This window comes from Schistocerca piceifrons, chromosome 6 (genome assembly GCF_021461385.2).
Source record: "Schistocerca piceifrons isolate TAMUIC-IGC-003096 chromosome 6, iqSchPice1.1, whole genome shotgun sequence".
Lineage (NCBI taxonomy): Eukaryota > Metazoa > Arthropoda > Insecta > Orthoptera > Acrididae > Schistocerca > Schistocerca piceifrons.
In genome coordinates, this window is record NC_060143.1 from 436,487,238 (window position 1) to 436,500,666 (window position 13,429).

The following is a 13,429-nucleotide window of genomic DNA, read 5'->3' on the forward strand; positions in this document are numbered from 1 at the left end:
GAGTGTGTCTTCTTTCACTATCAGAAATCTCTCGTTGCCAAGAAAATTTTTAAGTGGCTGGGACACAAAAGTGTTGACTATATATATTTAATGGTTTCTGTATTTTTTTCTTCATTGTTTTCCTTTTGACAATGAACTATGGTTTTGCAACCAGATATATGTTCTTATAACGTTAATGGAATTAGAAGAACACTAGAAGTACGCTCAAATTAGAGAATGGAAAGGGAAGTTTGAACCACTAATCACAGCAGATCTTGAAAGAGGAAAATTAACAAAAGAGACTGCCAATAAACACTCTCACACAAAAGATTTAACTGACAATCTCAAGTAGTCACACAAACTAAAAAAGAAAACCAAAAATCATACAAGAAGTGTAGAAGAGAAGCAGGGTAAATGGATAAGAGACAAGCAAAAGTTATACATCACAGATAACTCAGATTTTATTGAGAACACTCATTTTTTATAGCAGAAAAATACAAATAATACATTTTTTCTTATCATAAATACATAATCAGCACAGAATCATGCAGAATCTAACAAATATTCTTTAAAAATTGTTTTTGGTTTTCTTATCACAAGTAAATCTGAAAAATAGAGCTATAGAGAACAGCACATCTGAAATTGCACATAAAACTGCTTGTTACCTAAATGCAGATATACAATTGTTGTTATTCTTACTAAACATTACAAATCAATTTTAACAACAAATATTATCATCCATTCATCTGACTAGCAAAAAAAAAAAGGAAAATAATATATTAACTATATTGAAAGACAATTTTCTCTGTAACAGAGTCAATGTGAGTTCTAGCTGAAATCAATAGTTTTCCTTGAGATACGGGACTACACCCATAAGTTGCAATATATTTACAGAAAGGTTATTTCACTTGATGTGTTCTGCTTCTCACAATAAGGAATTTAAGATGTCACTGGACATAAAATCCACATTAAGAAGACTGTAATGTAACATACAAATGAATACTGAGAAATAAAACATCACTAAGCCAAATTTATAACAAAATGTGCCTAAGTTTCTAAAAGAATCTCTTGGGAACTTAATAGTTTTGAAGCACAGACGGACAGTCAATAAATACATAATTAAATATTGTATTTCTGAAATGCTGGTTCATTCGATGAACTGTCTGAAATCTACTTCAGTTTTGATGCCTGACTATTCTTATTCACTTTGCTACTCATTACAAAAATCAGGCCACAACATGCATACAACCACGTAAACAGTGCTTCCAACAGAAACTAAGATACATGTTCAATAGTGAAGGCAAGAGAGAGGGATAACCAACAAGCAAATCATTTTCTAGGTCCATCAATACATTATTTTTATGTCAACTTGAGCAAAAAGAACTAACAGGATAATAGATTAAGTTCATTTTTTGGAAATGATAATTTATCAACATGTTTTAGGAATGTAATAATTTTTCATGATAAAAGACAATTAATGGTGAGTATGAATAAATATTGTATAATTCCTTTAGATTTCTTGTTATTAAAAGTTTCTAAACATTATTACATGATGTAAATTTTCCTTGCTTGTTGGTCAGTAACAAACATACAATTATATTTTAGCAACACATGAATGCAAGTACATGAAATATTGACAGAGTAATAAGAAACACTAAAACAGATGAAAAAGGCTGGACTTGTATTTGAAAGCATAAAGTTAGACATACCAGTTCAAACATGCTAACAGAACAACTTGAGAAAGGAAATAAGTACTGGTGCAACAATCAAAACTAAAAGTGAAACACTTATTTGAGCACAATATGAGAACTCTAACAAGAACACAAAAATTATATAAAAACAACTTTCAGAAAATATAACATTTCAAACACCAATATGATAAACTATGTACAGTAACAACAAACTTCCAAAAATTTTAGTCTACACTGCATACAACAAACAATTTATTTATTAGTTTCCCAGACAGGAAACATATTCAAAATATATATTAATCTCTAAGTACAATCAAGACAAGCAGTGGAAAATGAATTGCTGCTAGAAAATGAATACTTCCCATTCATTAATATTCAATGGATCAACCTGCACAGTCTCATATCACATTCATGACAAGTATACGATATCTTATTTAATTATCACATGTCATGTATTATGCAAACTGCTATGATATTATTTCCTTGACATCAGTCACTGCATAAGATCCAGCAAACTGTTACCCTTATTTATTAAGTGTAACAAAAAACACTTTGGTTCATAGCATACAGAATGTTAATTACAACATTTAAAAAATGAGATGCGAAAGAAATGTTTGAAGAAATGCACCTCTGAAATCAGGGAGAGATAGTAAGTAAAGTGTAATTCACTGACACATACAAGTATGTTTATGATATTTAGCAATATTTACTGACATAACAGTAACCATTACAATTGCTGAATGCAAATAAGCACCACTTTTTTCGTTTGCTTTTGTTTATAATGTAATTCTAGGAAAATTCTAAATTAAAACAGTCTGTGCCTCTTCAGGCTTTCAACAACAATACATTAAAAATAAGTTTATGGCCTTAAGTACCATTATAAACATGGAACTTAAAATTACCACTGCTTCCATCCTGAAAGCATCTATATAAATCTGTTTTATCCACTTCGAGCCTACAATTCATAATTTATAATGTTCGTTTATCAAACATCGCAAATATTATTGTATAAAAATATAACAATGAACTGCTCAGTTTTAACAAGGGTCCCTATACTTTAGCATTCAGACATTAAAGTTACTAGCTTTTACTCTCAAGTTTTCAATTTTTAACCATTATTATCTGTTATCTGCCACATGTTTTACATTGTTTGCCAGTGAGATTTAATTCCTGGGTATGTAAAGCTGATGATTCTCTGAAATATCTTACCGCACTTAAACAACATACTAATTAGAAAAGTTTAATACCATATTTCTAAATAATGTGGCAGATCACAATGTAAATTATGATTGTCCTGCTTGGGCAATTTAAAAACAAATGACTATAATTTTTTGTTCGTGCTGCAGAAACTGGTGCTATTGTCCTTCCTACATTCAAAAATCCATTTTCAAAGTTCAGAGTAACTGCCAGTACTACCTGAAGCTCTGTATTGGCACAAAGCAGATGACAGAATGGATTAGTTGTTGGTAACATAGCATTTGAAAACTGAAGTTAATGACGTGAATGACAAGGTACACACTGTTGGTTTATCAGCATTATTCATACTGAAATAACAACAAAATTCTGACAGCACAAATAGCAATTTCATTCAGGCATATAACTATCTGAGCGACCATTTCACAGCATACATTACAAGTAATACGGCCTGCTGAAAACACATATTAACACAAATATCTAAAAGAGAATAGCAATGGCAGCACAGTGGTATTATATTTAATGGAAAAAAACCCTTCCACACTTCAATATAAATCAGACGCTGCTCCTTCTGTAGACCACAACAGGAACTAAGCTTTCAAAAGCTGTTTTTAACAGTATGCAACACAACCATCCACAGGTCCATGTTGTGAAGTGCTCATTTCCAAATTCCTCTTGCTCTACCTACATACACAAGTACCAACACCAAGATATTAATGGCCAGAAACTGATACATCTATGAATCACAAACATAAAAAAAAAAGGAATCTTGCGGCTTATTATGTCATAAAATGAAGATGCAGGGTTGAAATATCTACACTATGTTATCACACATATCCAGACACTCACCTAAGACTGCAATCAAAAGTTTTCTCATAGATCCATATATATGGAGTGATGGCAATACAAGTCTGAACAATTACTTACTTTTGAGAGTCTTCTATCCAGCATATGAACTCCCAAGTAGATGAGTAAGCATTTTATGTTCTACAAGAGCAGTTGCAGTGGCAGCACTTGCAGTGCAGGTCTTAGTGAATTTCTGTGAAGTCTACATTCCCAAATCGCCTATACATATTCAGTCACATTCATACCATGATTTGAAGAAGTTTAGCATGTTATTTGTCATGAAATAATCCTTCTGCAATGTCCATATGTAATTCTGTGATTTATAAGGATCTAAAATGTTCTCCTATTAACATATAGTTGTGTGACACCACTCTACACAAGATGTGTGCAGTCATTTGTTTAAGACATTAATGGAGTTATGCACTTTGCCAAAAAGAGTTTTCCAACATTCACTGGTACTTCAAAGTCAAAATGTGTAGTCATACTGCAAAAACCTCAGTGGCACCTTGAAGTCAAAATGTGTTGTCACACTGCACACCTTTCACCCATGAATACTTTCCTTGGGCCTATTCTGAAACTGTTAGAGTGGTGGTACCCACAGTTCGGTAATGTAAAATGATGTTGAACTCCACAGTAATATCTATTCTGTTGATACACACATGCTTATGGCTGCTGTGGATGTTACCTGTACTTATTATGCAGCATGTATCATTATTATGTCCTTAATCGGCTTTTTGAATGGTGCATATGTATTTGTGATAACATAGCATATGTAACTGGTAACACACTGAATTTATAAAATATTTTTTATTTTTACATAAAATAATCCACACTCCTGAACATATCTGCAAGCAGTAGAAAACAGCTATTGAACTTAAGTGTCAATGCTAATTGTGTCTGAAGACATCAATAAATTTCTGTAAAATAGCCGGCACAACAATATTTAACAAATTTTGTGAATCGAGTCAAATCAGCACTGACACACCTAAAGTGAGGGTGGATTTTGAATAACAGCTTCTTGTGATCTCTCAGGTTTTCTTTGCATGACTGTTTAATAGTAAGCTTCCAGGTTTTCAGCTGAGTTGTTGTTTCCATTTTCTGCACAATATTTCTACGACCGATCCAGCCATTTTCTTTAGATGCTGTAAGTTCTGCTATTATGTATACTCACTGCCTGGACTCCAAACAGACTGTGAGCTATTGCTGGTCTCACACCGCTATTTATAGCCAAGTTTGATATCCAGTGTCCACTGTACCCTTTGATACTCTTTTGTTTTACAGAGCACTCATTGATACACCATGAAATACAAATTCCCTGATCATTTCAAACTCTAATGGATGCGATATCAGTGAGATTTTAATAAACTGAGTGCCAGACCCCAAGTATTACTTAAACTGAAAACCCCAACCCTGTTTATTAGGTTTTTTCTGACACCTTTATTTTGATAGACTTCTTAATTTTGCTGTCCCAGAAACTTGGCATTTGTACCACGATGCTGGCCTCATCATATTATATCTGAGATGGTGCTCAGTGACAAATGATCTGCTCGGTTCTTTTGATGGAGGGTGTGTCGCTGATGTTCCTTGCATCTCCACTCGACTAGTCTGGTAGTCTGTCCAACATAAGGTATGCCACATACGCATGGAATGTGATAGACCCACAGCTTTTGGAGACCTAGTGGTCATCTTTCATGTTACAAAGAATGCTTTTTATCTTATATGAAGGGAGCAAAATGCACTGGATGCCATGTTTCTTTAGGAGTCTACTGATCTTTATGGATACTGGGCCAGCATAAGACTGATAAGGGATTTTTTGCTTCTCATTCTTGGCGTCATTTTCAACTTCTTTTTCAGGCATTTTTGATTTTGGCTGTATCTCCTGCTCAATTTGATGCTCTGAGTATCCATTCCTTCAGAACACCAGTTGTAGGTGTTGTAATTCTCTGGCGAGGCTCTCCTTGTCTGAAAGTCTTCAAACTCAGTATTAAGCATTGAATTTCTATGTGACACATGGTGTTGGTTTGAGGCATAGAGATAGAGGTCACTGTGCAAGTTTTTTTATATATACTGTGACCCAAGAATAAGTCTGGTCTTCTCATAAGTAACATATCAAGGAAAGTTAGGTGGCCATCTTTTCCAAGCTTATATATTACAATGAATAGAGTTTAAATGTTCCAGGATCCCTTGAAGCTTTTCCACTCCATGTGGCCACAATACAAAATGTGTCTTCCAAGTATCAATATAAATCACATGGGTTTCAACTTGGCAGATTCTAGTGCCTTCACTTCAAAGTGTTCCACAACAGTTAATAACGGACTACCCATCACCATGACATGGGTTTGCTCATAATAGTTTTCACTGAAAGGAAATAATTTGATGTTAGAACATGCTTAAAAACTTCTGTGAAACAACTGCCAAACTTTTCTGCAATAAGTTCCAAGCAACCAGAAAATGGAACTCCTGTAAGAAGGGGAGACAATACCAAAAGTAACCATAACATCTATATCCTAGCATCACAAATGACTAAGGTGATTTACAAAGATGGTGAAGTTGCAAATATGGTGTTCACAGTTCCTCATATATTGACTGAGAATGCATTTCAGGTATTTTGCCAGGTGGTTCATGGGTGCATCAATCACCTAATCACTAGATCACTGATTGTTAAATATCTCAGTGCAGTAATCACATAACACAGTTCAGTGGTTCAAAACAATTCACATGTGGCAAAAATTTAACATATCAGTTCATCGAATCATTGTCCTGATACACATTTAAGGAACTCGAAACAATTCAGATAGTGCACAAAAATAATTAGTAAGCCTATTAACACTGTCCTGCTAACCAGTCATTGTTCATAGGAGTTAATAATCACTGTGTTCCTGTAATAAGTTCTCACTCAGCATAAATTAGTAATTTCTGTCACAGAAGTCATGAATTATAACCACAGGTGAAGAAAATGAACTCTACACAATATGTGCAAATATTTCAAAATGTTAGTTATTGGGCTGTGGCACACTGCTCACGACAAGAGGCATAGTATTGCTCACTTTACTCTCAGGCTTCAATCTGAAGGCGTTTGATGCAGCTCTCCATGCTACTCTAGCCTGTGCGAGCCTCTTCATCTCCCAATAACTACTGCAACCAACATCCTGCTGAAACTGCTTACAGTATTCATCTCTTGGTCTCCCTCTACAATTTTTGCCTCCCACACTTCCCTCAATTACTAAACTGGTGATTATTTGATATCTCAGAGTGCACACTATCAACCATTCCCTTCTTTTGGTCAAGTTGTGCTGCAAATTTCTTCTCTCCCCATTTCTATTCAATAACTCCTCATTAGTTACACGACTGATCCACCTCATCTTCAATGTTCTCCCATAGCACTGCATTTTGATAGTTTCTATTCTCTTTTTTTGTCTTAACTGTTTATTGTCCATGTTTCACTTCCATACATGGCTACACTCCAGACAAATACCTTAACAAAAGACTTCCTAACACTTAAATCTCTATTCGATGTTGACAAAATTCTCTTCTTCAGAAATGCTTTTCTTGCAATTGCCAGTCTACATTTTATATCCTCTCTACTTTGGCCATCATCAGTTATTTTTCTGCCCAAATTGCAAAACTCCTCTACAACTTTTAGTGTGTCATCTCGTAATCTAATTCCCTTAGCAACACCTGATTTAATTCGAATACATTCCATTATCCTTGCTTTGCTTTTGTTGAGGCTCGTCTTATAACCTACTTGTGAGACACTGTCTATTCCGATCAACTGCTCTTCAAGCCCTTTGCAGTCTCTGGCAGAACTATAGTGTCATAAGCAAACCTCAAATTTTTATTTCTTCTTCCTGAACTTTAATTCCCACTCCAAATTCTTCTTTTGTTTCGTTTATTGCTTGCTCAATGTAGAGACTGAATAACACAGCGGTTAGGCTACAACCCTGTCTCACCCCCTTCTCAACCACTGCTTCGCTTTCATGCCCCATGACTCTTACTTCTGCCGTATGATTTCTGTACAAATTGTAAATAGGTCCATGGTTCATTGGGGCAGGGGCACCATCATACTTGCTCTAAAACTACTACTCATGCCAATATTGCCCTACTTTCTAATCTCTTTTTGTTAATAGTATGTTCACAATAGTTAAACAAAATAATCAATTTGTTATCCATGACATATTTCATAAAACTTCATTATTCAGTATGTATTTCATGATTACTGATGGCAACATTGTCAGTCACCTATAAATATTTTATCTGAGGAAATTTCCATGATTTACTATGCATGTAAAGCTTGGAAATGATAAATTTTCAATAAGCTAAAAGTAATTTGATTCATGATTGGTACAACTCAATTGGAAACTGACTCTTCTTTTTTCAACAAGTATTTTACTTTTCCAAAAACTTCATACTTCAAAAAGCTACTAATATTCAAAATTTTCATTTTCTAAAATGTTCCAATCTTAAAGGGTAATTATTTCAAAAATAGTTTTGTAACCTACATTTTTCTATTTCCAAAAATGCATACTTTTACTAAAATAACTTGATGGTTTGTCAATTTTTGCAATTAGAAATTTTCTCAATAATTTTTTGGGAACTTTTGGAATCCCCTGTCATAGTGACGTGCTCTCCTATAAAATAGCGCTGACAACTGTGCCATTTTCTAATTATACAGTTATTAGTTAAACAAAGTTACATCACTGCCTATTGTGACTTCATCACAAATGTTAACATGTAATAATCTTGTACTTTGCCATTTTGTGATTCCTGTATTGTGTGTGTGTGTGTAAATAGGTGTCGTACACATATCCTTAGCCAGTCTGTGCTACCTAGTCCAAACATAATCATTGTGTTATTACGCAGGTCATGACTGGTATTCCGAATATAACTATCTTTGTGATGCAGCCATGGCAGTACAGTTATGGTGTGTGGTCATCAGCCAACATCCAACAGTCAGAAAGTATATATCTATGACAGCCATGCCCTAGCTGCGAATTCATACAAAATTTATGCTTCATAATGTAATATTCAGGTAGTTCACATTTTCTATTCATATCTACAGTTACTATGCAGTTACTATGTCACAGTTGTGTAATGTAATATGTTGCTCTGCCACAAGTGAAGTTTTATGATAGCAGGTGTAGTTTACTGATAAGTATCAAATATTGTGGCTCCTGCTGGTTACAAATCTGATCATAAAAAGGGAAAACTGTGTGTCAATGAGCATGAAGATATTGAAAATCAATTGCAGTGTCATGTATTTTATTTAACAAAAATTCATCATGCCCATTAATAGTACAAGGATGTTCGAAGAAGAAAGAGTAAGAGATCTCAAGAGGCATAATTGCAGGTCAGTAACAATAAAAACTCTTCAAATCAGTACAAGCAACACAAAGCAACCATAGCTGGCGGAATCAAACACAAGAGCATACATATAATAAGTTTTCTATAATAGATAACCTGTTGCACGAAAGTGCTAGTAGAAGGTAAATACTTTTTGGATTAAAGGATATCACTCACTAAAAAGCAAAAGTGTTGAGTTGTCTACAGGCACATAAAAAAGAAAGAAATCTTGCTAGCTTTCAGAGTAATTATTTTTCAAGCTAGAGCAAAAATACAGAGAGACAGAGAGCAAAAATATTAGGAATTCCTTCACAACCTTAACACCTTCTCTCCCATCTGCTTCACCAGGTCTTCCTCAACCCAACATGATGCCTGAATAATGGCAAAGCAGGAACAGCTAGAGCAGAAATTCAAAGCTATAGAAACATGTGACCTTGGGAGAGCTAGATGGCACCTATAGGAAAACAGAGAGAGGCATTTGGAGAAAAGAGAAGCAGCTGTGTGAATATCAAAAGCTCAGTTGACAAGCTAGCACTAAGCAAAGAAGGGAAGGCTGAAAGATGGAAAGAGTATTTACAAGGGCTATACCACAGAAATGAACTTGAAGACAATAATTCAGGGAAAGATAGATTGTTACTTACTGTAAAGATGCCACATTAAATTGAAGACAGGCACTATTAACAGATACTTACATGAAGCTTTCGGCAACAGCCTTCATCAGCAAAAGAGAAACACACACCATTCACAAGTAAGCACACATCACACATCCATGACCACCAACTCCAGTAGTGTGGCCAGAAAGCCTCTGGCCTGTGGTGCCAAAGTTGGCAGTCATGTGTGTGTGAGGTGTGCTTGCTTGAGTATAAGAATGGTGAGTGTTACTCTTTTGCTGATGAAGGCTGTGGCCAAAATCTTCATGTAAGTGTCTTTTAATTGGCCTATCTGCAACTTAATATGTCATCTTTATGGTATGTTGTTGTTGTTGTGGTCTTCAGTCCTGAGACTGGTTTGATGCAGCTCTCCATGCTACTCTATCCTGTGCAAGCCTCTTCATCTCCCAGTACCTACTGCAACCCACATCCTTCTGAATCTGCTTAGTGTATTCATCTCTTGGTCTCCCTCTACGATTTTTACCCTCCACGCTGCCCTCCAATACTAAATTGGTGATCCCTTGATGCCTCAGAACATGTCCTACCAACCGATCCCTTCTTCTGGTCAAGTTGTGTCACAAACTTCTCTTCTCCCCAATCCTATTCAATACTTCCTCATTAGTTATGTGGTCTACCCATCTAATCTTCAGCATTCTTCTGCAGCACCACATTTCGAAAGCTTCTATTCTCTTCTTGTCCAAACTATTTATCGTCCATGTTTCACTTCCATACATGGCTACACTCCATACAAATACTTTCAGAAATGACTTCCTGACACTTAAATCTATACTCGGTGTTAACAAATTTCTCTTCTTCAGAAACGCTTTCCTTGCCATTGCCAGTCTACATTTTATATCCACTCTACTTCGACCATCATCAGTTATTTTGCTCCCCAAATAGCAAAACTCCTTTATCTATATTTTCCTAAATTGTTGATATTCCTACCTGGAGTTTCCACTGTTCAAACTTAAAGACTATATTATATAAATGGAAGAAGGTGTAGATAATGATGAGATGGGAGACATGAAGCTGTGAGAAGAATCTGTCATATCACAGAAAGGCATAAATCAAAATAAAATACCTGGAGTTGACAACATTCCCCCAGAATGAGAAAGATCCTAGGGACAAAATACCATAACAAAACTATTCCACCTGGAATGCAAGATATAAAACACTACCCTCACTCTTCAACAACAATAATGTAATAATCTGAATTCCAAAGAAAGGCAAGATCAGACTTGTAGGAAAGTTACAGAACTGCCATATCTTAAAAGATAAACTGAAAGGAGGCAAACTTATGTTTACAATATTTGTGAATTCAGAGAAAGATTTGACAATATTGACTGGAATACTCTCTTTGAAAATCAGGAATAAAAATGAGAGAGTGAATGGTTATCTACAACTTGTACAAAAACCAGACTGCAGTTATGAGTCGAAGGACATGAAAGGGAAGCAGTGTTTGAGAAGGGGGTGAGAAAGGGATGTATCCTCCTGGCCATATAATTCAATCTCTACATTAAGCTACCACTATATGAAACTAATTTAGAAACAAGGCTTGAAGTTCAGGAGAAAGAAATAAAAACTTCAGGTTTGTTGATGACAATGTAAATTTTGTCAGTGACAGCAACAGACTTGAAAGATCAGTTGAACGGAAAGGCTAGTATCTCGAAAAGAGGTTACAAGATGAATATCAACCAAATTAAAACAACAGTTATAGACTTTAGTGAAGTTAAAAATGATGGTGAGGGAATTACATTAGGAAATAAGATAGTAAAAGTAGTATATGAGTTTTGTTATTTCCACAGAAAAATAAACGGCGATGCCCAAAGTAAGGAGGATTTAGAAGAAAGTGTAGCAACAGCAAGAGAAGCATTTTTCAGACAGAGAAATTTACTAACAGTGCATATAAATTTAAACATTATGAAGTCTCTTTCCGAAGATATTCGTCAGGGGTGCAACCTTGTATGAAAGTGAAATGTGGACTATTTAACATTTCAGACAAGAATAGCAGGATTTGAAATATGGTGCTGAAGATTAGATGGGTAGATCAGATAATTAATGAAGACGTACTACTCTGAATTGGAGAAAAAAGAAATGTGTGCCTCAACTTAACTAAGGCATCAAGAAATCATTTATTTGTTAATTGAAGGAAGTATAGGAGGTAAAAATTGTACAGGAAGTCCAAGGCTGCACTACAGTAAACAGGTTGAAATCGATGTAGGTTGTAGTTGTTTTGCCAAGATGATGATGGTAGAAGAGGATATATCAGTATGAAGAGCTGCATCAAATCATATCACCACCACCACCACCACCACAACCACAACAGGTATCTACACTGCAGTTATGAGGAAATGATTTTCAAAACATGATACTAGTGGCAAAATTTGTCGACTACACAAATGTAGTTCACATCTGGAAATCTACCATAGAATTCATTATCTATGACACTTATAAGCATCCAAAAATTACCACTAATAGTTTTTTATTCGGATACATATCTACTAAAACTAGGAGGAACAACATCTAAATAAAATCTATAGAAAACATAAGAGTAGTTTGCAATTGAAGATATTGTATTAATTGTGAGTGGAGCTCAAAAATGTTGGAAAATTCACAATACAAGTTTTGATATAACCAGTGTAACACTATGGAGAAAATGACATGAGCAGCACATTTAGTATGTGTGTAAAGTACAAGACTCTAAAATTTAGGTGTGAGTTTATCTAACAGATGAAGTCTTGTCCATACACAAAGCAACTTATATACACAAACAAAGATGTGAAATGTACAGATGTTGTACTTAAATGGCATAATGACACTTTCTATAATATTGTTCCAAAGATAAACACTGTAGCTTCACCTTAACACACTAAAAGCAATACAGATCATGGAGCACTGACAAAGCACATCTACCACTTGAGGTAGTCACCACTGTACAACATGTAGACAAATTTCTTAACCTCATAATTGTAAGGAGTAACTATGAATACAATGTAATGAGGGGAAAGGTGGGGGGAGGGACAGGGAGGAGGAGGAGGGGGAGGGGGTTATACCAAGACTCAAATACAGCAAGATGTTTCACATGGATGTAAGTTACAACAATAATGCAGAGATGAAGAAGCATGTACAGGGTAGACAGGTGTCTTTGGACTGAAGACCACAAAAGTAACTGAAATATGGCTACAAAGATTTAGTATTTGTACACAAGTTTCAGCTTCAGAAACTGTGAAGAGTGGAAAAGGCAGGTAACTGAAGTATAACATTCTAACCACTAACATATTTTTCTATTCCTTTCTGTCTCTTCTGTTGGATGTTGGATTTGTGATTCAGAAATTTGAAGAAACATATATTCTTACAGGCTGATACCCATTCTTCCCTTACAGATCTTTCCATTTAGAAACTAATTCAGCTTATCCAGTTCCGAGGAGGAAAAGTATGTTCCTAAGGCTTAACAATATTATGAGAAGGAAAGTTGCTATTCACCATATAGCGGAGATGCTGAGTCAATGATAGGCACAACAAAAAGATTTTCACACTTAAAGCTTTTGGCCAATGGCCTTTGTCAACAATACACACACACACACACACACACACACACACACACACACACAAAACGCAACTCACACACACGACTGCAGCCTCAGGCAAGGGCGGGGAGGGGAAGGGGTAGTATGGTGGGGATAGTGGACAGTGAAGTGCTGCAGGTTGAATGGGGACAGGGGAGAAGTG

General features: G+C 35.4%; 1 protein-coding gene across 2 annotated transcripts in view; it reads right to left on the bottom strand.

Moving 5' to 3' along the window:
* Positions 1 to 497: 497 nt before the first annotated feature.
* The window catches only part of LOC124802758 (testis-expressed protein 2), a 314,369-nt gene continuing 301,437 nt past the window's right edge, over positions 498 to 13,429 (bottom strand). For both annotated transcript variants that reach the window (XM_047263750.1, XM_047263749.1), the window contains exon 16: positions 498 to 3,548. The gene's annotated coding sequence lies outside the window, so the exon portion shown is untranslated. The remainder of the gene's footprint in view (positions 3,549 to 13,429) is intronic.